Source organism: Canis aureus, chromosome 10 (assembly GCF_053574225.1).
Source record: "Canis aureus isolate CA01 chromosome 10, VMU_Caureus_v.1.0, whole genome shotgun sequence".
Taxonomy (NCBI): Eukaryota; Metazoa; Chordata; class Mammalia; order Carnivora; family Canidae; genus Canis; species Canis aureus.
In genome coordinates this window covers 59,634,711-59,661,976 of record NC_135620.1, presented here as the reverse complement: position 1 = coordinate 59,661,976, position 27,266 = coordinate 59,634,711, and the positions used below count along the sequence as shown (strand labels likewise).

The window sequence follows — 27,266 nt, the reverse complement described above, 5'->3', positions numbered from 1 at the left end:
TGACTGTTCTACCCACACAGTAGAGCTGACAATTGAATACTGGAAAATGAAAATTCCAACATCTAAGGGAAATAAAACTTTCACTTTTATTTTTGTACATTGTTTTGAATTATCCCTTCACACTACAGCAATATGTACAAAGATTAAATGTCTATTACAGAAGAAAAAAGAATCTAAGTGTTTCAATATGTGTTGCTTAAATATTCAATCCTCTGTGGAAGCATAGCAAAGTAGAATCATTGTATTTCTGTGAAATTTTTAAAAGACCAAGCCCAGTAAATATTTAGTTTTTATATTTTTATTTAGGTGTAATTAAAATTAAAATGCATAGATATTAAAGGTTTAGTTCAATAAATTTTGACAATTGTGTATACTCACATAACCATCACCCCAAATCAAATATATTTCCATAATCCTCAGGATGTTCCTTATGCCCCTTTGCAATCAACCCCAAACCCCCATCCCACTTCTACAGATTAATTTTACCAGTTTTTGGAAGTCATATAAATGGAATCATTTTATACTTTTATGTGACTGACTCCGTTTGCTTAATATAATAATTAGAGGATTTATCCAAATTATTGTATGTCTTATAGTTCATTTTTAATTGCTGAATATTAGTCAATTAAATGAATATACTGTAATGTGTTTATCCATTCTCTTAGATGGACAGTTGGTTTGTGTCTGGTTTGGAATAATGAAAAAATATATTCCTATTAACAATCTTGTACAAGTCTTTTGTGAACATATATTTTCATTTCTCTTGAGTAATTACCTACAAATAAAGCTGCTGAATCCTAGAATATATACACACACATATATATGTGAATATATATATACATATATATCCTAGGATATATATACATATATATATATATGTTTAACTTCACTAGAAACTGCCAAATATTTCTCCAAAATTGTACCATTTTATATTCTTACTAGTAAATATATCATTTGCTCCATATTCTCACCAACATTGAAGTCTTTCCTTCTTATTTTAGTTGTTTTAATGGGTGTGAATGCTATTTTATTGTAATTTTAATTTGCATTTCTGTGGTGACTAATGATATTAAGGACCTTTTCTCATGGCCATTTTCATTATTGGCCAGTGATATATCTTCTTTTGAGGAATATTTGCTCAAAGATTTTTAATTGGGTTGTTCATCTAATGATTGTTGATATATAGGGGTTCTTTATATGTATACTAGATATAACCCCTTTGTTGGATATATATGCTATATTTTTTTCCCAAGTAATGGTTTGTATACTTATTTCCTTAGAGGTTTTTGGTTTTTGTTTTTTGTTTTTTAAGAGGGAGAGTGCAAGAGTGGAAGGAGGGGCAGAGAGAGAGGGAGAAAGAGAATCTTAAGTAGGCTCTATGCCCACTGTGGAGTTCAACTTAGAGCTTGATTTCACAACCCTGAGATCATGACCTGAGCCTAAATCAAGAGTCAGATGCTTGGGGTGCCTGAGTGGCTTAGTTGGTTAAGTGCCTGCCTTCAGCTCAGGTCATGATCCCACAGTCCTGAGATCAAGCCCCACTTCAGGCTCCCTGGTCAGTGGGGAACCTGCTTCTCCCTCTCCCTCTGCTGCTCCCCTTGCTTGTAGAGAGCAAAGTTATCTGCTCTTTCTGTTAAATAATAAAATCTTTAAAAAAAAAAGTCAGATGCTTAACCAACTGAGCCACCCAGGCACCCTTCCTTAATGGTATTTTTGATAAACAGAAATTTTTGATTAGGCAAAACCAAATTTATCAAATTTTTTATATTAGTGTTTTTTGTCATTTTTTCCCCCAAAAAAGTTGCCTACCTTGCAATTATATTCTCTTGTGCTTTCCTTTAGAAGATTTAGCAGTTTGAGTTTTATGTTTAAATAAATAAATAAATAAATCGGGACACCTGGGTGGCTCAGTGGTTGAGCATATGCCTTCGGCTCAGGTCATGATCCCAGGGCCCTGCGATTGAGTCTCACATCAGGTTCCCTGTGGGGAGCCTGCTTCTCCCTCTGCCTATGTCTCTGCCTCTCTCTCTCTCACTCTCTGTCTCTCATGAATAAATAAATAAAATCTTTGTAAAATAAATAAATAAATAAATAAATAATCTCCATTGAATTGACTTGGCACCTTGGTCAAAAATCAATGAACTATTTATGTGTAATGTTACTTTTAGACTCTAACCCTCTTTATAACCATATCATGTTGTCTTAATTACTTTAACTTTCTGGTAATGGTAAGTCAAGTAATGTAAGTTCTCCAATTTTTCACTTCTGAGATATAGAAATATACTCTCTTCATATTGAAATTATATTCTGTAATCTTGCTAAATTTATTAATTTTAGTTAGTTGTTTTCCTGTAAACAACAGTTTAATCTCTTTTTTATATTTATGCCATTCATTTCTTTTAATTGCCTTATTTCATTGTCTAGGAGCTCTTATACAATGCTGAATAGATGTGATTAGAGTGAACATCTTTTTCTTGTTTCAAATTTTAGAAGAAATTAGGGTTTAACATTTCACAATTCAGTAAAGTGTTATCTGTAGATATGTTCAAAGATACTCTTTTTTATCAGCTTGAGAATTTCTTCTATTCCAACTTCACTAAGAATTTTAACCTGTAGAGTGTTAAATTCTGTCAAATAGTTTTTCTATTCTATCTATTGAGATAATTTTAAGGCATCTTTTTATTTATCTTTATCTTTTTTATCTTTTATTCTTCTCATGTGGTATATGACAGTGGTTAAATTTTTAATAGAAGACCAACTTTGCATTACTAGAATAAGTATCACAATCTCATGGTGTATTATCTTCTTAAAAATATTTCTAGATTGAATTTGCTAGTATATTATGGTTTTTTTCATTTATATTCATGGTAAATGTTAATTTAGAAAACTCAAAATCCCCTAAATAACGTTTCAGAAGAGTCATTTATTTTTATTTTTATTTTTCTGACTTTTCTTATACCTCTATCTTATAAGTATAACATATCAAGGTAATTTTATTACTTTTTATATTTTTAAAAATGTCCCTTAGGTTCATATTCTTTTTTTAATGTTATTATTTACTGAATATTTATCATGTACCAAGTATTATACTAAGTACTTTACATTATTATTGTATTATCTCATTTAATTCTTTAAACAATTCTACTTGGTAGATGTTATCAGCCTCCCAATTTTATAAATAAGGAAAATGATACTGAGAAGCTTTAAATATATTACCCAAGATCATATGTGATAAAGTTTGAATTTAAACCAATATTTTATGAATTCAGAAACATGAATCACCATACCATTTTGCCTCCCAGCATCATCCAAGGATTTAGGAAAAGTACCTACTGAATATATTACCTCCCAAGTAAGAGTGAATAATAATAAGTGTATTGGTTTCCTACGGATGCCTTAAAAATTGATCACAAATTTGGGGGATTAAAAGAATAGAAATTTATTCTCTCACATTTCTGTAGACCAGAAATCAGAAATCAAAGTGTTAGCTGGGCTGCACTCCCTTTGGAGGCTCTAGGATAGAATCTATTCCTTGCATCTTCCAATTCTGTCAGCATTCCTTAGCTTGTAGCAGCATCTCCCTCTGGTCCATCTTCATATCACCTACTCTATGGGTATGTGTCTTCTACATTCTGTCTCAAATCTCCCTTTGCCTCTCTTTTGTAAGAATATATGTGATTTGGGGTGCCTGGGTGGCTCAGTTGATTAAGCATTTGACTCTTGATTTCAGCTCAGGTCATGATCTCAGGGTTGTTGGATTGAGCCTGCAAAGGGCTCCACACTCAGTAGGGAGTCTGCTCCTCTCCCTCTCTGTCTCTTCCTCTGTCCTCCCCGATCACGTGTACATACACACACACTCTCTAAGATAAATAAATAAATACGTTTTTTTTAAAAAAGACTATGTGTGATTGAATTTAGGGCCCAGGTGATAAACTCTTGCCTCCTGATATCCTTCACTTAATTATATCTTTTGCCACATAAAGTAATATTCAATTGTTTGTCCAATAAGGTAATATTCAAAGATTCTGGCAATTAGAATTTATTTTCTTAGGGGGAGGGCATTTTTTCAGCCTACTATAACAAGGCAATCATTGTTGAAAATAGCATGCTCTCCAGGTGAAAACATATTGACTCCTTAGATTACCTAGGCTGTTTCTTATACTCAATTCCACAAATGCTCAGTCTATAAAATTAGAATCATATCATTTAATTTTTGCCTACTTCGTGGGCATGTAGAGAAATAAAATGATATATGACATAAAAGTACTTTCTGAATAGTATTAGGAAGGGAATATACGGCCTAATTCTACATTCTAGGTTCTGGAATCAAACATTGGGATTATACCCTGAACCCAGCTACTTATTAACTTAGTGACCTTGGTCTTTTCATTTATAAAGGAAGGTAAGATACCTATTTGACAAGTTTGTTGTCATAATGAAATGAGATAATGTATGTAAAAATGACTGGAATGCTGCCTGGCTCATAGTAAAATTCATCCTTCTCTTTTTCCTCTGCTAAAAAAAGATGCTATACACACTCTCTGTATTGCTACAAGATGTTATACAGATAAGCTTAGATCAGCAGTTTTCATTTCAAGCAAGAAGGACAAACATAGATAATAACTATTTAAATAATTAATAGGCTGGAACAAACCATTCACTGATGCTATGCATGGGAAATAAGAATTCTCTGCCATGACCTAATTCGTGTCCTTGGTCAATACGTTTTCCCTTCTTTGTTCCAGGGAAGATTAACAATATTGCACAATATAAGTCAGGGCCTGGAAAAGTGTAGCTCAGTAAATTGTAGTTATTGCTACTAAAGTTATTATCATTTAGTTGCATTCTAGAAGACACTGCTGGCAGTATTACTATTCATATATAAGAGCAAATAAGAGTGTGATTCAAAGGACTAATAAATAACCCTGAGTTCATTCCATAGTAGTTCTATTCCTTTTTACATCTCTGGCTAAATGGCTCCATTCATTACTTCTACAGACTTGGTAACATCAAGCTTATGGATTTAAATCCTAGGTGAACTTTTACTCATGACCTCTTACATCACAGGCTGAAACCCTGATGTCAGGATGACATTTTATAAATGGGGGCCTTTGACCAAAACAAGGACTTGATGAAGAGCTGTTCTTAGTTTTTAAAACAAATTCCTACTCTACTTCCCACCACTTAATTGATGATGTTTCCCACAGATTCATTCTCCATATTCCTGCTTTTGAGGGGGAGGGAGGAAGTTCCCTGGGGAATTTTGCATAGTCCCAAGCATTCAGCTATGTCCCATGATCTTAACATATGTAATTCTGACAACAGCCCAACCTTTTCCCTCTCCCTCTCCTGCTTTAGCCTGGTAGCCACAGCCTCTCACCTTTACATTACTCAGGCAGGGAACCATATGGAGCTGATTGTCCCTCTGAAGACTCTCTCAGCAGACTTAAGGAACAGCCACTACTCCTTTTCCTGGCCTTCTGAATTCAGAGCAAGGAGAGGAAAGAGAAACAATCTGGGGGCAGAGTGAGAAGAAGGTAGTTAAGCTCTTACTTAGCTGCTGATACAAACCCTCTCTTGGACCTGGCAGATGTCTAAAAATGACTCTAGCCTTTGGGGTCCTTTTCTGCTCTATTGACAACTTCCTGCTGTATTTTCTTGACCACAATTCCCTTGACCTGGTGGGGGTTCTCCTTCAGCAGACTATCACAGATATTCTTCAATTTCTGTACCAAATGGTTCACCATCAACTTCACCATTGAAATCCCCCTTGTATTCTGGCAGAAACCCTTCTGAGCAGAATGTCTTTTCAAATGATCCCAAGCCAACATTCTCATGATGGACATGAATTCCATGCTTGTTCCTCAGGATTGAGGTACCTTGGCCCACCATTGGAAGGAAATGCATTGCTCTCCAGATGCAGCCTCTCTGCTTCCATGAACAGCTTCAGATAGCATCTCTCTCTTTGGTATTATCAGGCATGGATCAAGCATCAGTCCACAACATCTGTCAAATGCAGGAGAGAATCTTCCCTTTCAGTGGACTTACAGTGAAGGAAGTACATTCCTCCCATGCTTCTTGCCTTCCTTGAATGGGATAGGCCTCACAGTGTAGTTCTATACAAGGAAATTTTCACAAAATCATTTACAATTTCCAATAACCCTTATCTAGTCTCAATTTATGTGAGTTGTTTAGCTCTATAAATTAACTCACTTTGGAACATTCTATCTTCTATCTTTCTGCCTTGGTCAAAAGCTAAGAGGATGCATCCACATGCCATGTTAATATCCTATTTTTTTAATTGAAGGGATTTTACAAAGTTATCTTTCTCCCTCTTGTCCTTCATGTCACCATCTTGTACCTGCAAAGGTCCTGCCACTATTGTATTTTATGAATTTATATATAATGAGATTTATTTAACTTCAGGTCATGCAGAGAAAGGTCTTTTGTCATAAAAAGCAATATTCATTTGTGAATTTTATTAAGTCACAATCTCATCAGTTGTACTCCAATCAAACAAATAGCAGGAATGGAAATAACCAGGACTAGATATCATGAAGGATTATGAATAACTGGGTGATTGTTCCTGATCTTAATTTCCAGAGTGTAGAGCTTATGGAACTGATACCTCATTAGTTTGCATAGCTCAACTACAAAGGAAGTGAATGGCTGGCCTCAGCCACATTCTCCAACCCTGCACTCCACCTCCTGGTGCACAGGGCTGCTTTACCCCAGGTGCTCTGGCAGCTCCATTCCCAGGTACAAGGAGTGTATTTGTTTCCTATTGCTGCTGTTACTAATTGCTACAAACTTAGTGGCTTAAAACAACACAAAATTATTCTTTTATAAGTCTGGAGGTCAGAAGTCCAAAATTGGTCTCATTGGATAAAATCAAGGCTATATTCCTGTCTGGAAGCCCTAAGGGAAATCCATTTTCTTACACCTTTCAATTACTAGAGGCTGCCTGTATTACCTAGTCTCATGGCCACTGACCAGCTTCAAAGCCAAAATGGCCCATCAAGTCTTTCCTATATCATAATACTAATTTCTGCTTCCATATTTACATCCCCTTCTCTGAGTCTGACTCTCCTGCCTGTCTGCTTCCTCTTTTAAAGACCCTTGTGATTACATTGGATCATCCTGAGTCATTCAAGATACTCTCTTTATCTTCCGGTCAGCTGGTTAGCAACCTTAATTCCCTCAGCAACCTTAATTCTCCTTTGCTAGGTAGGCTAACATATTCACAGATTCCAGGGATTAGAACTGGGACATCTTTAGGTTGGGGCATTATTCCATCTACTACACAGAGTAATCCCAAACTGCAACAGAGATTTCCTGAATCCCTCCTTGTATTTCCTCCCACTCAGGAAGCCAGTGTTTATCACTCTTGTTGCCTGTTTGATCTTGGCACCATAACCAGTATCTACTCAATAATCCCATGCTAATGAAGAATAGGACTCTAGGTCTGTTTTTGTGAATTCAATTTTACTGGAACACGCAGCCGTGTGTCCATGCAGTTTACTTATTTTCTGTGTCTCTATTCATGCTATAACAGCAGAGTTAAGTAGTTACAACAGAGACTGTATGGCCTGAAAAAGTCTGAAGTATTTATCATCTGGCTCTGAAAAGAAGTTTGCTGACCTGCAGTATAGAGGGTTGCTCTCTTTCTCCCTCTGCTCTATTCTTACTCCTAGATCATAGTGTTTCATGGTCCCTCCTGAAAACCAAGTGTGTGGACTACAGTCTCCTCACTTTGGTCAACTCTGAACTTCATTTTTCACACCACTGGCCCTGTTAGTCTGCTATAAACTCTGACCAACTTCTCAACCTGTAGGCTGACACTTTCAGAATCAACAGCTTTCTTGAAGAGAAAAACAGTGTCACATGCAAGGTTTGTTTCTTTTCCTCCATCTTGTTTCTTGCAAATTTCTTCTATGTTAGTAGCTCTCTAGTGCCTTCAAGGAAATGTTGTTTATGTTTTGTCTAGCTTTTCTAGTTGTTCTCAGTAAGAAGATTGATCCAAGCAATCTGGTCCACCATTACCAGAGTATATTTTTAGTGCTGTTATTGCATTTTTGTTGCCTCCAAATCTCTGCTGTATTATCTATATTCCTTTAAATCTTGTTCTGTTTTCTTTTGTGTTTATCTTATGATTTCTTTATAGCTTATAGTTTCTTTAGAGCTTTCTTATGATACTCTGTCTCTTAAGGATTATGCTTCTTGCTTTCTGATAAAGGCAGGTTTTATGAAGTTTTCTTTTCTTCTGAATCCTACAGCTATATATTTTCTTGGACAAATTTATCCTTGACCCTTCAGAATAACATTTCTTCTGCTTGTTTTTTATTAATTTACTACAGCCCTTGTTTATTTAGTTTTATTTCTCTCTCTTTATCTATCATTCAACTAGGTAAATTCTATCCAGACTTGATAGTAAATTGATTGCTCTTAACCCTGCATCTCAGATAAACAACAAATCTTCTAATTAGATTTATCCTCAATTAGAGGGGCACACTGATTCATAATTTGCACTCCAAGTCAAATTTTCCAACAGTTCCTTCCATCTTATGGTACATCTCTGTTCTGTTCATAAGAAATACCCTCTCCCCACCATGTCATTATTCCTTATTCTGAACCGAAAGAATCCTTTAAAAATTCCTTTTAGAGCATTTACTGCAATTAAAGTTCTTGTGTCTCTCACTTTTTACATTTACTGAGTTACTTTTTCTGAATAAATATGCAAAAATGAGGTGGAGTATCTTGGCCATCTCCTGGCAAAGTACCTATAATCAGAACAACTGGTAAGTTTTCTAGATCATTGGTATAGCCGAGATTCCTCTAGCTTAGGAGACAGAAAGAAGAAGAAATACAAAGTTCCTTCTTAACTTTTCAGATTGGATCTGTTTTAAGAGGTGAAGCCTAAATAAATTCCTTCTCAGTCTACTTACTCTATCTTCCTGGGAGGAGCATTCTCTCATATTCTTGTATTATATCCCCCATGAATCTTAGCTTTTTGTATTGCCTTAAAACTTATTTTTTATATTTGTATTCCTATTTTGGGATCTTACTTAGGAATTGTGAATTAAAAGATCAGAGTATACTACCAGTAGCAGTTCTGCAGAACTGAATCCAGCAATTACCCAAGGACTGGGCCATTTTCCTGACTCTACAAGTTATATGTTTTTATAAATATCCTTCTTAGGCTTTCTGGATTCAAAGGGATGAAATGGCTTATAAAATGAGTCACAAAAAATGTAAATTGATATCAACATAAATACTTGGCATAAATTAGGCTTTTTCTTTAAAATTACTATTGGTGATTTGGTATTGAAGGATTTGATACAGTAAAATATTTCTTCTTCTTTTACAAGAAGTAACACAGTGGACATTTTCTACTTTGTGCAATTGGATTTGGATATTTTGGTGTCTAAGAAATAAACAATGTAGATCTGGATTGGAATCCTTTCTTAGAGGATTCAACTATGTGACCTTGAGCAATGTACTTATCTCTGAACCTCTCCTCTTTCATAAAGCAGGAATGATAGTAATGATAACTACTTCACTTGTTCATTAAGAAAATGAATTGATATAAAATGTGGAAGAACTTAGTACATTATTAAGCCCTGTTTAAGTTATACTCATCGTTTAAACTATTTCAGAATGAAAACTGAGAACTACTCTTTGTCAAGGTTAAATCTGAAAGACAAATATTCCTGTTAATCTCTAATTATTCATTCAACCAAAAATTGACGTAGAAAATCTATAATATTTATTTTCTATATGATAAGTGTTCTAGGCTAAACAGAATAGTCTAAGAATGCTAAAGCCAGCTTAAGCATTTTTTTTTTAGGGAGCGGGTAAAGGAAGAAAGAAAGAGAAAGAACCTTAAGCAGGCTCCACATCTAGCACAGAGCCCAATGTGGGGCTCTATCTCACAACCCTGAGATTGTGACCTCATATAAGAGTTGGATGCTTAAACAACTTGAGTAACCCAGGCATCTCAAGGTAGTTTAATCTTCAAAGATAAATACATCCTCCCTTCCCCTAGGGACATATCTGACATAAGAGCAAGCACATCTCTCAAGTGTATTAGGTCCAGTCTCTGAATCTTCAAGCAACTTGGAGAAAGCTCAGACTAAGATATTAAGGTTAAAAACAAAAAACAAAATATAAACAGGAAAAGAAAAATCTACCAAGAACAATATCATAAGAAATCAATTTCAGATTTTCACTTTCAATTGTATTCAAGAGAATTTCATGCTAGGCCTCATGGTATATCAGGGATTTCTTTCTTTTTTACCCCCTTATGGGAGAATGGGAGACATACATTCTTAATGCCAATGAAAAAGGCTCAATTCTGAAAATAGAGTTTCTCATAAAACAGAGAACAGACTAAAGAGGAAGATTAGCTTGTTAGAATTAAGGATTTTTCTGAATATCTGTCAGAAGGAAATATCACTGACTTAGGACCAAAACGTCAATAATTTGCATACACTGAAAAAGTGGGGGAAGGTAGTCCTAAAAAAGCTGCTGTTGTTCTGTTTGATAGCATCAAAACTGAAGGATACTGCATTGATTTTTTTCTCATAACATTGTGAAATTCATTGTAAGTAGATTATTTTAAATATGAATTAATTTATAATATGCTCTTTTAAAATGCAGTGTAACCCCATTCTGTCAAAAAATGTGAGAAATTGTCTTTAATTAGAAAAAGATTTGTAAATCTTTACTCAGTTTTTACTAGCATTTGTGGTTATAAACTTGCCTAGCTGGAGTGTTATAGTTACGGAAATTAGCAATAAAAACTTCTGATTCCTCTCTTTCCCCTTAAATTTCATCATGTATACATGGAATATTCATTTGAGCCTACAAATAAAATGATTACTGTTGCAAAATCCTTATTGTTATCCATTTTTATTTTTTGCTATTTGTTACTGAATGACTCTCTAGGATACCAAAGAATATACGATAAAGATTTAAAATAATTAGAAAGTATAGAAGAATATAACAAGAGAAAAATAATCATAATCTTAATATACAGAAATGATTGTTGCTTGATTAATATTTTAAATTTTGTCTATGTATACATCCACCCATATATATGCTTTATAAAATTTGGTCAGTTTTATTTAACAATTCTCCCTTTTAGTTAAAATGTTGTGAACACTGAAGAGGAGTTAAAATGGTAGAATAGCAGGGGGACCCTGAGCTTACCTCATTCCTCAAACACAGCTAGATCAACATCAAATCCTTTTTTAACAACTAGGAAAGCTAATCTGAGGACTAAGAAAACAATCTGCACAATTGAAGGGAGAGAACATGGCAGATGCAAGGTCTAGAGATGTAAATTGGAGGAGAGAAAAGCTGCAATGCCAAAGAGGGGAGAGAGCCCTTTTCATGGAAAGAAGTTAGGAAGAGAGGGAGAGAGTGGCATGGTGGGGTTTGCTCAAGATGCCATGGTATGGGGATGCCCTGGGTCGTACTGGGAAAGAATGCTCCCCTTCCCAAAGTACATTTAGAAGAGGGTATATTGCCTCTCCAAGGACAGAAGGCCTGTCTGGTGCCATCAAGCAATCATTCAACAGCATTGGAACAGAGGCATGCACAGAGGGCAGATAACCTGGTCATGGCTTTTCGCTGTGCTTCACCATAGACTCCAGGAACCTGAGCAGCCCTATAACTACTTTTCTGGGACAGAAGGGTGCCAGATTTAGGGAACTCAGCAATTCTGCAAAGTGTAATAATATCCATATAGCAGTCCCAGAAGAAGTGTGGAAAAAGGGGGCAGAGGCTTATTTGAACAAATTATAGCTGAGAACTTTCCTAATCTAGGGACGGTAACAGGTATTCAAGTCCAAGAGGCATGTAGAACTCACCTCAAAAGTGACAGGCTGGAGAACCATCTATCATACTAATGGACATCAAAAGAAAGTTGAAGTACAGTACCCATACTTACATCAGACAAACTAGATTTTATTTTTATTTTCTTTTAAAGGAAATTTCTCTTTTCTTAAAAGACTTATTTATTTATTTATTTTATTCATTCATTCATTCATTCATTCATTCATGAGAGACACAGAGAGAAGGCAGACACATAGGCAAAAGGGAGAAGCAGGCTCCATGCAGGGAGCCCAATATGGGACTCGATCTCAGAACTCTGGGATCATACTCTGAGCTGAAGGCAGAGGCTCAACCACTGAGCCACCCAGGTGTCCCAGACAAACTAGATTTTAAACCAAAGACTGAAAAAAATAAAAATAAAAATAAACCAAAGACTGTAATAACAGATGAAGAAGGGCACTATTATCATAATAAAGGGGACTATCCATCAAGAAGATCTAACAATTATAAATATTTATGCTCCCAACTTGGCAGCAGCCAAATATATGAATGGATTAACAACAAACTTAAACTCATTGATAATAATACAACAATAATAGGGGACTTTAACACCCCATTCACAGCAATGGACAGATCATAAAAGCAGAGGATCAACAAGGAAACAATGGCTTTGAATGACACACTGGACCAGATGGGCTTTATATATATATATATATTTCTTCCTAAAGCAGCAACATACACATTCTTTTTGGGTGCACACAGAACATTCTCTAGAATATATCACGTATTGGGTTACAAATCAGGCATCAACCACTACAAAAAGATTGAGATCATAACATCATAACATCCATATTTTTAAACCACAGAGCTATGAAACTTGAATTCAGCCGCAAGAAAAATTTGGAAAGACCACAAATACATGGAAGTTAAAGAATATCCTACTAAAGAATATATGGGCTGACCAAGAAATTAAAAAAGAAACTAAAAAATACAGGGAAGCAAATGAAAATGAAAACACAACAGTCCAAAGCCTTTGGGATGCAGCAAAGATGGTCACGGAGGTAAGTATATAGCAACACAGGCCTTTCTCAAGAAGCAAGAAAAGTTTCAATAAACCAACTTTTACACCTAAAGGAGCTGAAAAAAAGAACAGCAAATAAAGCCTAAAGCCAGCAGAAGCAGGGAAATAATTAAGATCTGAACAGAAATAAATGACATAGAAATAAAAAAAAAAAAACCAGTAGAACCAATCAATGATACTTGGGGCTGATTCTTTGAAAGAATTAACAAAATTGATAAATCCCTAGCCAGACTTATCAAAATGCCTCAGGATTCAGACCAAAAAAAAAAAAAAAAAAGGAAATAAAGAAATAAAAGGTATCCAAATCAGCAAGGAAGAAGTCAAACTTCTATGTAGAATCCCCCCCCCCCGCAAATTGCTAGAACTGATACATGAATTCATCAATGTGGCTGAATATAAAATCAACATGTAGAAATCTGTTACATCTCTATACACCAATAATAAAGCAGCAGAAAGAGAAATCAAGGAATTGATCCTATTTACAGTTGCACCAAAAACCACAAGGATACCTAGGAATAAACCTAACCAAAGAGATAAAATATCTTACTGAAAACTAGAACACTTATGGAAGAAACTGAAGAAGCTATAAAGAAATGGGAAATCATTCCATGCTCATGGATTAGGAGCACAAATATTGTCAAAATGTCATACTACCAAAGGCAATCTACACATTTAATGTAATGCCTATCAAAATAATACCAGGATTTTTCATAGAACTAGAACAAAAGATCCTAAAATTTGAATAAACCAGAAAAGACCTTGAATAGCCACAATAACGTTTAAAAAGAAAATAGAAAAGCAAAGTGGGAGATATCACAAACTCAGACTTCAAGCTGTATTACAAAGCTATAATCATCAAGACAGTATGGTACTGGCACAAAAGCAGATACAAAGATCAACTAAATATGAGACAAGATGCCATCAAAATCCTAGAGGAGAACACAGGCAATACCCTTTTTGACTTGGCCACAGTAACTTCTTTCTTACAAGATACATCCATGAGAAAGCAAGAGAAACAAAAGCAAAAATGAACTATTGGGACTTCATCAAGATAAGAAGCTTTTGGGGATCCCTGGGTGGCTCAGTGGTTCAGCGCCTGCCTCTGGCCCAGGGCGTGATCCTGGAGTCCCATGATTGAGTCCCACGTTGGGCTCTGGGCTTGGAGCCTGCTTCTCCCTCTGCCTCTCTCTCTCTCTCTCTCTCTCTATCATGAATAAATAAATAAAATCTTTAAATAAAAAAGATAAGAAGCTTTTGCACAGCAAAAGAAACAGTCAACAAAATTAAAAGACCACCTACAGAATGGGAGAAGATATTTGTAAATGACATATCAGATAAAGGGCTAGTATCCAAGATCTATAAAGAACTTATTAAACTCAACAGCAAAGAAACAATCTAATCATGAAATGGGCAAAATACATGAACAGAAATCTCACAGAGGAAGACATAGACATGGCCAACAAGCACATGAGAGAAAATGCTCTGCATCACTTGCCATCAGGGAAATACAAATCAAAACCACAATGAGATACCACCTCACACTAGTGAGAATGGGGAAAATTAACAAGACAGGAAACCACAAATGTTGGAGAGGATGTGGAGAAAGGGGAATCCTCTTGCACTGTTGGTGGGAATGTGAACTGGTACAGCCACTCTGGAAAACTATGTGGAGGTTCCTCAAAGAGTTAAAAATAGACCTGCCCTACGACCCAGCCATTGCACTGCTGGGGATTTACCCCAAAGATACAGATGCAATGAAACGCCGGGACACCTGCACCCCGATGTATATAGCAGCAATGTCCACAATAGCCAAACTGTGGAAGGAGCCTCGGTGTCCGTCGAAAGATGAATGGACAAAGAAGATGTGGTTTATGTATACAATGGAATATTCCTCAGCCATTAGAAATGACAAATACCCACCATTTGCTTCAACATGGATGGAACTGGAGGGTATTATGCTGAGTGAAATAAGTCAATTGGAGAAGGACAAACATTATATGGTCTCATTCATTTGGGGAATATAAATAATAGTGAAAGGGAATATAAGGGAAGGGAGAAGAAATGTGTGGGAACTATCAGAAAGGGAGACAGAACATGAGAGATTCCTAAGTCTGGGAAACAAACTAGGGGTGGTAGAAAGGGATGTGGGCGGGGGGTGGGGGTGACTGGGTGACAGGCACTGAGGGGGGCACTTGATGGGATGAGCACTGGGTGTTATTCTATATGTTGGCAAATTGAACACCAATAAAAAAATAAATTTATTAAAAAAACCCTCAGAATTTAGTCTTAGTATTCAAATGAAATTAATAAAATGTAAAAAAAAAAGATACAAAGATCAATGGAAAAGAATAAAAAAAAAAAAAACAGAAAAGGACCCATAACTCTATCATCAACTAATCTTTAAAAAATCAGAGAAGAATATCCAAGGGGGAAAAAGACAGTCTCTTCACCAAATGGTGTTGGGAAAACTGGACAGTGACATGCAGAAGAATGAAACTGGGCCACCTTCTTACATTATACACAAAAATGAATTCAAAATGGATGAAAGACCTATATGTAAGACAGGAAACCATCAAAATCCTAGAGGAGAAAATAGGCAGCAACCTCTTGGACCTCAGCTACAGCACCTTTTACTAGACACATCTCCAAAGGCAAGGGAAACAAAAGCAAAAATGAACTAGTGGGACCTCACCAAGATAAAAAGTTTCTGCACAGTGAAGGAAACAATCAACAAAACTAAAATGTGACCAATGGAATAGAAGATATTTGCAAATGACATAATGGATAAAGGCCTAGTATACAGAGTCTATAAAGAAGTTATCAAAATCAACAACTAAAAAATAAATAATCCAGTTAAGAAATGGGCAGAAAACATGAACAGACATTTTTCCAAAGAAGATATATAAATGGCCAACAGACACATGAAAAAAATGCTCAACATAACTCATCATCAAGGAAATACAAAACCACAGTAAGATACCACCTCATACCAGTAAGAATGACTAAAATTAACACGGCAGGAAACAACACACATTGGCAAGGATGCAGAGAAAGGAGAATCCTACTGCACTGCTGATTGTTAATGCAAACTGGTGTAGTCACTCTGGAAAACAGTATGGAGGTTCCTCAAAAAGTTAAAAATAGAACTACCCTACAACCAGCAACAGCACTACTAGCCATTTATCCAAAGAATACAAAATGCTGATTTGAAGAGGCACCTGCACCCCAATGTTTAGAGCAGCACTATCAACAATAGCCACATTATGGAAAGAGCCCAACTGTCCATTGATTGATGAATGGATAAAGATGATATGGTATATATATATATGTATGTATATATATATATATATATATATATATATATATATATACACAATGGAATATTATTCAGCCATCAAAAAGAACAAAATCTTGCCATTTGCAGCAACATGAATGGAACTAGGGTGTATTATGCTAAGCAAAATAAATTAGAGAAAGATAAATATATGATTTTACTGGAATTTAGAAGGAAAACAGATGAACATGATAGGGGAAGGGAAGAAAAAAATTAAATAATAAAAAAACAGAGAGGGAGGTAATCCATAAGAGACTCTTGACTTTAGAAAACAAATTAAGGGTTGCTTCAGAGGAGGTGGGTGGGAGGATGGAGTAAATGGGTGATAGGCATTAAGGAGGGCACTTGTTGGGATGGGCACTGGGTGTTATACGTAAGTGATAAAACACTAAATTCTACTTCTGAAACCAGTATCACACCATATGTTGACTAACTTGAATTTAAATAAAGTAAATATATACATACAACACCATGTTAAAAAAAAAAAAGGAAAACCCCAAAACTCCATCAAAAAACTACTAGAATTCAGTAGTAGTCACAGGATACAAAAATGTGTAGAAACCTGGTGTATTTCTTACAACTAATAATGAATAAGCAGAATATAAACTAAGAATCCCATTTACAATTATGCCAAAAATAATAAAATACCTAGGAATAAACTCAACCGAAAGGGTGAAAAACATGTATTCTGAAAACTATAAAACACTGATGAAAGAAACTGAAGATGACACAAACAAATGGAAAGATACTCCAAGTTCATGGATTGGGAGAACAAATATTGTTAAAATGTCCATACCAACAGAAGCAATCTACAGATTTAGTGCATTCCTTTTTTTTTTTTTAATTTTTTATTTATTTATGATAGTCACACAGAGAGAGAGAGAGAGAGAGAGAGAGGCAGAGACATAGGCAGAGGGAGAAGCAGGCTCCATGCACCGGGAGCCCGACGTGGGATTCGATCCCGGGTCTCCAGGATCGTGCCCTGGGCCAAAGGCAGGCGCAAACCGCTGCGCCACCCAGGGATCCCGTGATTTAGTGCATTCCTTATCAAAATACCAATAGCATTTTTCACAGAGATAGAACAAAAAATTCTAAAATTTGTATGGAACCATAAAAGACCCTGAATAGCCACAGAAATCTTAAAAAAGAAAAACAAAACCCAAGTATTCACAATCCCAGATTTCAAGATAGAGTACAAAACTGTAGCAATCAAATCAGTATGGTACTGGCACAAAAACAGAAACATAAATTAATGGAACAGAATAGAGAACCCAGAAATAAACCCACAATTATATGGTCAGTTAATCTTCGATAAAGGAGGCAAGAATATGCATTTGGGAAAGCTGGAGAGCTACAGGCAAAAGAATGAAACTGGACCATTTTGTTACATCATACATAAAAATAAACTCATACATAAAAATAAACTCAAAATTAAGGCATAAATGTGAGACCTGAAAGCATAAAAATCCTAGAAGAGAGCACAGAAAATTATTTCTCTGACACCAGCACAGCAATATTTTTCTAGATATGTTTTGTGAGGCAAGGGAAATAAAAGTAAAAATAAATTATTGAGATACATCAAAATAAAAAGCTCCTGCATACCAAAGGAAACAATCAACAAGACTAAAAGAAAATCTACAAAATGGAAGAAGATATTTGCAAATCCAATATAGGGTTAGTATCCAAAATACACAAGGAATTTATATAACTCAACATCAAAAAAACCTAAATAATCCAATTAAAAATGGGCAGAAAACATGAACAGACATTTCTCCAAAGAAGATGGCGAACAAATGCAGGAAAAGATGCTCAGTAGCATTCATCATCAGGGAAATGCAAATAAAAATTACAATGAGATATCACCTCATACCTGTCAGAATGCCTAAAATAAAAAACACAAGAAACAACAAGTGTTGGCAAGGATGTAGAGAAAAGGAACCCTTGTGCACTGCTGGTGGGAATGCAAACTGGTGCAAACACTATGTATTGGAGTTTCTTCAAAAACTTAAAAATAGAACCACCATATGATCCAGCAATTCTATGTCTGGGTATTTATCCAAAGAAAACAAAAACACTAATTAAAAAGAATATATGCAGGGCACCTGGGTGGCTCAGTTCATTAAGCATCTGACTCTTGATTTTGGCTCAAGTCATGACCTCAGAGTTGTGAGATGGAGCTCCGTGCTCAGTGCAGAGTCTGCTGGAGAGTCTCTCTCTTCCTAAGCCCCTCCCCCCACTCTCACACATAGTCTCTAAAACAAATCTTTTTTGAAAAAAAGGATATATGCACACCTATGTCTATTGCAACCTTAATTACAATAGCCTAAAATTATGTAAGCAGCCCAAGTGTCTAATGATAAATAAACGGATGGATAAAGAAGAGTAGTGTGTATACACACACACACACACACACACACACACACACAATGGCATATTACACAGCCATAAAAAAGAATGAAATCTTGCCGTTTGCAATGACATGGATAGAGCTAGAGGACACAATGCCAAGTAAAATAAATGCCAAGTAAAATAAGTCAGTCAGAGAAAGACACATACCGTATGATTGCACTTGAGTATGGAACTTAAGAAACAAAAGAAATGAATAAATAAAAAAGAGATAAACTAAAAACTAGACTCTTAATTATAGAGAACAAACTGTTGGTTACCAGAAGGGAGGTAGGTGGGGGGAATGGGTGAAATAGGTGATGGGGATTAAGAGTACATTTATCAGGAGCACTAATATATAGAATTGTTGAAGCACTATATTGTATACCTGAAACTAATATGACATTGTATGTTAATTACACTGAAATTTTAAAAAATATTTAAAAAATAGTAAAACTTAGTTCATCTTCCCCAAAAAAGCGTAAAAGAAAAAAAGTAGAAATGTTTGAATGAAAAAGTCACTGGCCAGTCTTCCTCTATTTTGTTTTTTGTATTATCCATCCTGAGATAAGGGAAAGGCCCAGAATCAGGCTCCCACAAATCTCTGGGCTCCCATAAATCCCAAGGACACTGAGATGTAATAGAAATAAGGCAACAAAAACAGAAATAAGGAACTAAATCTGGCCCCCAGACTCCAAAATACTAGGGAGTTTCTGCCTTTGACAGCTATCAAGTAATCACCAAGACTCCAAACAGTCATATGTCATTCACACAAGAAATCTCAGGGCCATCCTAGATTTATAGACCTGACTCCCTAGTCAGGTTTTCTATAAAAGGCCAGTCAAAAAAGCCCTCAGTGGCAACCCTGTCAGGACCCTTCTCACTTCTGAGAGCTTTCTCTGTATCTTTGCTTAATAAACTTCTATCCTTTTCCTCACTCTCCTTTGTCCGCGAGGTTCATTGTTCGACTCCATGAAACAAGAACCAAGCTCTCCCTACTCATGAGGAGCTTGACTTGCTGGCTGGTATAATAGCTATTTGACTTTTATCACATTAGCTTTGAATCTCAGGACTGTGTGAAGCAGGCAGAGAATAACTGGAAGTAAATTTCTGAGTCCTGAAGAAGCTTTGATCTAGCAAAGGAAACTAAGCCTAAGAAGCTAAATTCTTCATTTCTTCTGGGAGTAATACATGAAACTTCTACATTTATCTCAAGAAGGAAACAATAAGACTTGATACGGTAGACACGTGGAAAGGATGGGTCTTGCCACTCTCATCCATTCCCTCACCAAGTCCAAGACACTGAACTCACTTTCAAAATGTTAAGCTTCAGAGTTGCTTTTAAAAAAAATATAGTCCCCCTTCAGGTTCCATGGAAATTGTTCCTCCTCAGAGGGATATAGGACTATTTAAAACTGCTTTAAGTAAGTTTCTGGTGCTTCTCATCTTTGATCATGTTTTGAAAATTGAGCTCCTGACCTATTATCTAATTCCCCAAGCTAAATCTGCGATAAAGTCTGGAAAGTAATGCTGCTTAGCTGGGGATATAATTTTTCCAACAGAAACACAGAGAAACAGAAGAATGAAGCAGGCAATTGTGGGGGGTGTGTGTGTGTGTGTGTGTGTGTGAGAGAGAGAGAGAGAGAGAGAGAGAGAATTTCCAGTTAAATCAAGTTCCTTTTGAAGACAGCTATACTTTTTTGCCCTTAAGTTCCATGAGAAAAACATACATTTTTTTTTAACAAAATACCCCTCAACATAAATTATCACTGAAAAGTTTCTGCCATTTGCAATCAAAACAACATTGAATGAAACACTAGCCAAACATAATTAATCTTGTGTCTACCTATTAGACCCAGGTATGATTCAAATAATCTTTGCTAACATTAGATCTCTAAATATACTGGTTCCCCTAAGAACATGATGTTCCATTACTTTTCTAACTCTCTTTGCTAAAACAAATAAGCAAGCAAAAAAATAAATCATTAAACAACTTCCCATTATATTTATACAATGCTCAAAACTAGAGTTCTTTTTTATGAGATAAAGTGGTCTTATTAAGGTATTTATTACACATTAAAGTATGAATGCTCAATAGTTTAAGCCCCCTAGAGATATTTTTCTCTTAAACAGTTTTAATTTCTAATTGTTGAATTTTATGTAGTGAGAAAGGCTGATAATGACATTGCGATTCCTCTCAAATTTAACTTAAACCAACAGACTGAGGAAATTACTGGCTTTGGAATCATATTTGTGTTCAATACTTAAAAACAGCCAAATTTCTCTGTAAGTTCATTTCCTCAGCCACAAAATAAGACAAATATCTCCCCTTCAGAATCTGTAAGAACAAATTAGGTAGCATTTATAAATCACAGAGTGAAGTTTATGGCATTCAATCATATATATGATTAGTTAGCTTATTTATTTGGCAAAATGCTGGATTCATACATTGGAAGTCACCTGTTCCACCTTTTATTAAGAACAGCCCTCAAGGCATCAGGGAATTTCTTGGCTTACAGTGGTCTCTCAGTAGAGTGGGGAAATGAAAGCCCACACTAGGGAATGGCAAATACTTGGCACAAGAGCCATCTATCCCAGCTTCTGTGTCTACAGCAGATATTACTAATTAAACACTCTTTCTCATTGGCCAAAAACATAGTTTTAGAGTTTTCAAAACAGTAGTTCGGGCAGCTGCTCCTAAGTAATCAGAACTAGCATTGAGATGAAAGCATTGTGACATTAATAGTATAAGACAAAGATCAGCAAATTTTTCCATAAAGAGCCAGAGTAAATATTTTTTTACTTTTGTGCCATATGGTGTCTGTTGTGGATACTCACCTTTGCCTTCCTAGTACGAAAGCAGCCATAGACAGTATGTCCACAAATGGGAGCGGCTATATTCCAATAAAACTGCATTTACAATCGTAGGCAGAGGCTAAATTTGGCCCACAGTCCTGTTTGCAACTCCAGGTCTAGATCCTTTCCCAAATCCAGGAGACAAATGCTGCTGAAATAATTTCAGGAGAGGCTGCAAAGGAGGTATTTTGGCAGGCTGGCAAGGTGAGGGATGTAAAAATGGGCCTCGGACCTGAGGACTTCCTCTACTTAATTCTACCTGAAATCCTGCTAAGTCCTCTTTTCTACCAATTCTCAGAGATTGCAGAGGTCAGTGTGCCTCATTTCTCTTGGACCTCAGCTGATTCATTGAGTCTGTTCCAGTGTTTGCATCAATGTTAAAACACACCAGCTGATGTCTCCTACCCGGGCCATTTACTGTTACTGTTGGATTACAACACTGGGCTTTGAGTTTGAGATCCCTTCTCACTTGAATTCATAATCCAAAATATCACTGGAGACTCCCAATACCTCAGCAATGAAAGGAACCCTCAAGTATTGCTTCCCCTGTAACCATGCAGTGAATGGAGTTACAGATAAGTATTATCAAAACCTTCAACTTTCTCTTGGAGAATTCTCACAATGAGTCCCATGTTATATTTTTTTCAACAGGGAGAAATATGGATGGTTGAATGTATGACACTGGGCAAGTGGTTTTACCTTTCTGAGCCACAGTGTCTTCATCCTTAAAATAGATAATACTTTCCCGACTTATTTCATAGAATTGTGTGCGACTCAAAGGATACCTTTTTTATTTAGGATTATATGTGTCACAAAAGCCACGTCATCCATTAAAACCCTTTTTAGTCTGCCACTCACCTCCACCCATATCACTGTAAATACAACTTATGACAAACATTGAGGCTATTACCGGTGGAAGATGTCTACTAATGCAATCTTCACTCCCAAATCAGAAATATTTGTTCTGATCAGTGTCCTATCCTCTTCGTTCATTACATGACAGAGAGCATATAAAGGTCTCCAGATAGATCCTGGCTTTCATTGCCTTTTGGTGCTAAGACCCTTCCAAGTATCCAGTATCAGCAAATTAGACAACTATAAAGTTACTTAAATCCTACGTATCTATGCCAAGGAAGGTGATGATAAAAAAGTTCTACAGACAGAAAGGACTGAAGCAGTGACTATTGCTTGGAAGTGTTGGGAGAAATTATTTACCATGATAGCTTTGACTTGGGTATAAGAACCCTTCAAATTCCAACTGAAGTCCCCTTCAAGAAAAATGAGTAACTAATAATTTTATGATAAAATCCAAGCTGCTGCCCTCCTTCCAAGGTCCCTAAATTGCATGGGAATAGTATATTTGATTTCCTGGGGAAATTCAGATTCAGCAACATTCCCAAAGAACTTGGAAACAATTCATTTCAGAACAATCTAATTCTTCATATGTGCATTTATCAAATGATTTTAATATCACCCTTTTGGTGTCAAAAGGAATCTGTGGACATAGCTTTTGCCAAGGTCATTTAGTTCCTCAGTTCCTCAGTTTCCTTGTCTTACAAATATTCTTTAGTCTTTCTAAAGTAGGATTTACAAATATCTGCTTTCTTCTTCATGAGGATATAAAAAGGAATAAATGGAACAATACCTGTGAAAGCACTTGAGAGCTGAAGGACTAATATAGCCAAGTCCAGCAAACCTTCTAAATGATCTCCCACAAGTTAAATAGGAAGGATGATCTCCTTGTAAGCAGCATCTGTCACAAAATGATTCCTGCAGTGGAAAACCAAATAATGTGCCCTTTATTACCTTTGCTTTTCCTCCCAATTTAGAGTCAGCTGCATCTTATTCAACAGTCTCTACCATTCAACAATTTTCCCACTGTTTACTTATAAGCTAACAAGATGACTAACTTTACTGTGAAAAAGAGACATAACTCATTCTTACAAAGTACATTATGTTTGCTCTTCACATAGCATGATGGTTATAATTTGTACATTCAAAAACTTGCAGTATGTTTGGCTATTTTCCCAACTGGGGAAAAATAAAGCTATTTCTGTTCAGCGGCTTAGGTCCAAATGTTGGGATAGCCTTACATTGCACAACACTCCCAATGATAAATCCAAGACCCTACATTTTTGTTCATAGGGACTATGAGTCTTTTGTGCTGTCAGAGTAGAAAATTAGCCACACAAGTTACTTTAGATGGGCCAAGTGAAGTGTCAAGGCACAGATGGCATTCCTCCTGCTGAGGCCTCAGCAGTAGCCACCACTCAAATTGTGATGGACAGCCTGCTAGTTAGGCCAATACCCTGCAACTTCCTGGTTCTGGCCTTGGAAGGTGCTCATTTCAGCAGAGACTGGGCATTCCATCAGACCTTCTCCTACAACAAAGACTCTGCAAGCACAGAGCCCATTGGTCTCCTCCCCTGGGTCCTTTCTCTCGTCATTGTCTGGGTTTCCTCAATCCCAGATTGGGGACTTCTGACTAGTTGTCCATCCTCTTAATTTCTATTGTGTATCGATTAACTTAATGGGCTGCTCTGAAACAGCCTGGATCCTGCACATCAGAGGATTTGTCTTTTACAAGTGTTTCTCTGAATTGGGCTGCCAAATTTGGAAGATAAAAATTAAGTTTCTCTTTTATAATAATCCAATCATTCTTAAAGTAATGAATGTCTTTAGCTGAACTGGGAAAGATGGTGTGGAGAGCAAAAGGGCACTGGCATATTCTAATATATTATCTCCTTCCATCAGTCAGTGCTCCCTGGAGTCTTTCCTAACAGGTGGCAGGCCCAAACAAGGGGTCTTGACATGATAAACACAGATTTGTTCAGATTTTCATCTCTTATGCCCAAGGACTTGTCCATAGATTAAGTGGCTGCTTCCTGTTCATCAAGGGACCAAGAGAGAGCCAGGACACTCACTGGCATTGAGCCATTTCCTCTATTATACAATGTGTCACATTAAGCAATATATTTCTGTGAAATACTATTTCAAGAGCTCTTCTGAAATATGTCAAAGTGCTTCTTGGAAGTCATAACAAAACAGGGACTATACATGTATTTCTTCTTGAATTATTGAGAAAGCATAATTTGCAAGTAGGCCCCAAACAAAAAGCTATAGATATAAAAACTGCCCTATCCCTGCCAAAGAATGCATAAAAAGGTCTGGTGAACTCTCCAGAATAATAACAATGCCTTCTCTTGACTAAAAATGTATTCCGTACTAGCGCTTCACATATGATAACTCATTTAATTCACCAATAACTCTAAAGTAAATATCTCTTCTTTTTTATTTGTAAAGGAAATTGAGATTCAGAAAGATTAAATAATTTGCCCAACTTCATACAGCCAGTAAATATGGGAGTCAGAATCCAAACTCTAGTTTATTTGACTCAGATACATACATCAGCATCACTACAAAGCTGGATGACAACACAGATGCCCACCCACCTCCAGTGACTGTCACCAACTGAATCCCGGGCTGCAGGTCACTGTGCAGAGTAAGCCCCCACTCAGGCAGGTTCTAGACTACCTCAGTTCAACATTATGAGCACTCCTTGTGGCAGATGTTTGATCCTGGAACATTTACTTAATTTCTCTGTGCCTCCATTTATTCATCTTTAAAATAGAGAGAAAAAGAACTGTAAGAGTCTCTTCCCTATAAGGTCATCCTGAGAACTAAATGGGTTAGCATATGCAAGTCACTTACATACTTCACATACTTGAAATAGTATCTTGACATGATAAACACAGTTATTGATCTAATGCACTGTTGACCAAATCCTCGAGAACACAATGTGTCACATAAAGCAGTATATTTGTGTGTGATACCAGATCATATTTGAGAATGACTGTGCTACATTGTTCTATGACTTTAGAAGAATCCATGGGGGTAAATATCTAATCACATGCGAAAATTTCAGGACATTCTCACCATTTTACACGGCAAAGTTGATGTAAGAAAATCGTATGTACTAGCCATGAGACATCTGAAGAATATATTTTTAGCTGTGCTATAATATAGAGTAACATCTTATGGAATATTTTAAGAAAAAGTAATAATTTTATCATCATAGTAAAAATAGTGATTGAGAGTGATGAGAAGCAGAAAACCAGAACATGGGGATGAGAGTTGGAATAAGCCTGTAATGAGTTTTTTTTAAGACTTTGTTTTTTAGAGCAGTTTTAGGTTCAAAGCAAAATTAAGAGGAATATACAGAGATTTCCCATATACACCTGCCTGCATATTTGCATAGCCTCCCCCATTATCAATATACCCAACCAGAATGGTTTACTTGTTACAACTCATGAACCAATATTGACACATCATAATCACCCAAATCCATAGTTTACCTTAGGGTTCACTCTTGCTGTTTACATTCTATGGGTTTAAACAAATTTATGATGACACAGATCCATCCTTACAGTATCATATAGAATCCTCTAAAAATCCTCTGTGCTCTACATATTATCCCTCCCCAGCCCCCAATCCCTGGCAAGCAGTGATTTTTTTTTTTTTTTACCATCTCCACAGTTTTGCCTTTTCCAGCATGTCATATAGTTGGAATAATACATTGTACAGCCTTTTTAGATTGGCTTCTTTTACTTTACTTTTACTTCTTTACCTCTTGTACTTAGTAATATGTATTTAAGATTCCTCTATGTCTTTCCAGGGCATGATAGTTCCTTTTTTTTTGGGGGGGGGGGCACCTGATAGTATTCCATTGTCTAGATGTAACAGTTTGTTAATCCATTCACCTAGTGAAGGGCACCTTGGTTGCTTCCAAGTATTGGCAATCATGAATAAAGTTTCTATAAACATCCATGTTCAGGTTTTTGTATGGGCATACATTTTCAACTCCTTTGGATAAATACCAAGGAATAGGATTACTAGATTGTATGGTCAGAGTATGTTTCAGTTTTTTAAGAAACCACCAAACTCTTCCAAAGTGCCTATACAACCTTCCATTCTCACCAGCAATCAGTGAGAATATCTGTTGCTCCACATTTTCACCAGCATTTAGTAATGTCAGTGTTCCAGATTTTGGCCATTTTTATGGGTATGCAGTAGTATCTTGTTTTAGTTTGCATTACCTTGATGACAAATAATGTGAAGCATCTTTTCATATGCTTACTGCCTTCTGCATATCTTCTTTGGTGAGGTGTCTGTTAAGGTCTTTGGCCCATTTGAAGGATTGTTTTATGGAGTTATTAAGAGTCATATGTTATTATGGAGTTTGAAGAGTTCTTTGTATATTTTGGATAATAATTCTTTATCAAATGCATCTTTTGCAAATATTTTCTCCCAGAGTGTAGCTTGTCTTGTCCATCTCTTGACATTATCTTTCACAGAGCAGAAGTTTTCAATTTTAATGAAGTCTAGCTTATTTATCAATTCATTCTTTCATGGATCAAGCTTTGGTGTTGTATCTAAAAGTCATTTCCAAACCCCAGGTCATCTAGGTTTTCTCCTATCTTCTAGGCATTTTATACTTTTGCATTTTAAGTTTAGTTCTGTGATCCATTTTGAGTTAGTTTCTGTGAAGGACACAAGGTCTGAGTCTAGATTCATTTTTGTATGTGTGGATGTTATAGCATTATTTGTTGAAAAGACTATTTTTGCTCCATTGTATTTCCTTTGTTCCTTTGTCAAAGATCAGTCAGCTATATTTATGTGTGTCTATTTCTGGGTTCTCTATTCTATTTCATTTATCTATTTACCTTGAACAACTATTTTTTTCACCCAACTATGAGATATAAAGTCACTTTA

At 36.1% G+C, this 27,266-nt stretch overlaps 1 protein-coding gene across 11 annotated transcripts in view; it reads right to left on the bottom strand.

Moving 5' to 3' along the window:
• PLPPR1 (phospholipid phosphatase related 1) overlaps positions 1-27,266 on the bottom strand; it is a 538,830-nt gene that overhangs the window by 285,401 nt on the left and 226,163 nt on the right. For all 11 annotated transcript variants that reach the window (XM_077912712.1, XM_077912710.1, XM_077912715.1 and 8 more), the window contains 2 exons: positions 24,947-25,114; positions 23,140-23,264 (listed from right to left, as the gene is read on the bottom strand). The gene's annotated coding sequence lies outside the window, so the exon portion shown is untranslated. The remainder of the gene's footprint in view (positions 1-23,139; positions 23,265-24,946; positions 25,115-27,266) is intronic.